Source organism: Bactrocera neohumeralis, unplaced genomic scaffold (genome assembly GCF_024586455.1).
Source record: "Bactrocera neohumeralis isolate Rockhampton unplaced genomic scaffold, APGP_CSIRO_Bneo_wtdbg2-racon-allhic-juicebox.fasta_v2 ctg1555, whole genome shotgun sequence".
NCBI lineage: Eukaryota > Metazoa > Arthropoda > Insecta > Diptera > Tephritidae > Bactrocera > Bactrocera neohumeralis.
In genome coordinates, this window is record NW_026089765.1 from 29,007 (window position 1) to 30,226 (window position 1,220).

General features: G+C 29.7%; 1 pseudogene; it reads left to right on the plus strand.

The window, feature by feature from the left end:
• Positions 1–820: 820 nt before the first annotated feature.
• LOC126766524 (5S ribosomal RNA) lies at positions 821–940 on the plus strand (annotated as a pseudogene).
• The last annotated feature ends 280 nt before the right edge of the window (positions 941–1,220 follow it).

Consider the following 1,220-nt stretch of genomic DNA (forward strand, 5'->3'; position numbering starts at 1 on the left):
GTGATACCTTCCCGATCAAAACTCTAGTTTCCTAAGCCCGGGGCTCACCTCCATAATATTTAAATGATAGGCTTTGATTACAGAAGATAAAACATCAACTTACTTTTCTGTTTAAACAGTGTCAGCTCCCATTTTTCCTAAAGTTAAACGGGACATAGCGGGAATCAAACACACGCCATACGCTATAAAGAACAGTGTTCTACCATTAGACTACCCGTCCATGATGATGATGTTTTTAATTGAAAAAATTAACTTTATGAAAAATATTTACGATATGTCATCTAAATGCTAAATATTCTGTACAAAAAGTAGTGGAAAACGATAAAGTATAAATTCATTTGATACAGGACTAAGAACGGGCAAAATTAAGGCAAATAAGCCGGATATATTATTTATTTACAATAAAAAAAGAGATTGCTTCAATAGAAATTTAATTTTGGCTAGATCATATTATAAACACTTAGAAAGAAAATAGTTAAAATAGATTTGATTGGATTGGGTTTAAAGTAGCTACAAAATAATTACATTTTACATGGCATCGAATGATTTTTGTAACAAGATTCCACAGAATCGATATTGGGTTAACTGATAGTGTAGGCATACAAGTAGTGCTGAAAACGCTGAAAATAATTATTTGATCACTATCAAAGTAATGTAATAATAATTGATCCTGCAGCAATAACAGTGGTATGACTATGCCAGCTTAAACACTATTACATTTAACCACTATTACATTTAAACACATTATATTTCAAACACGATTGTCTTCTAATAAATAATTTCTATCATATTGTATACAGTTCTGCTTAATACAATTTTCAATTACGGCCATTGCCACTGTAAAGCACCGGAACCCATCAGAACTCCGAAGTTAAGCCAGTGCGTGGTTGTCAAAGTACTGAGACGAGAGATCACTCGGGAACAACAACTGCTGTAATTTTTTAATTGCTAAAAATTGTTAGAGTCCAACTAAAATAAACTTTTGAAATTGAGAAAAATATTTGTTCAATGACCGAAGACTATTATTTAAATAGGAACGAAACCTATTTTTAAATATTATCGGAGTGGACTCCAGAATTTAAGAGTATAAGTTTTGCACGTGTTTTTACTTTTTTACAGTATTAATTTTTTTGAGCATTTATGTATTTTAATTAAATTCTATTTTTGTTTGATTTTGATTATTTTTTAATTACATGAATTTATTTTTAATTAATTTTAAA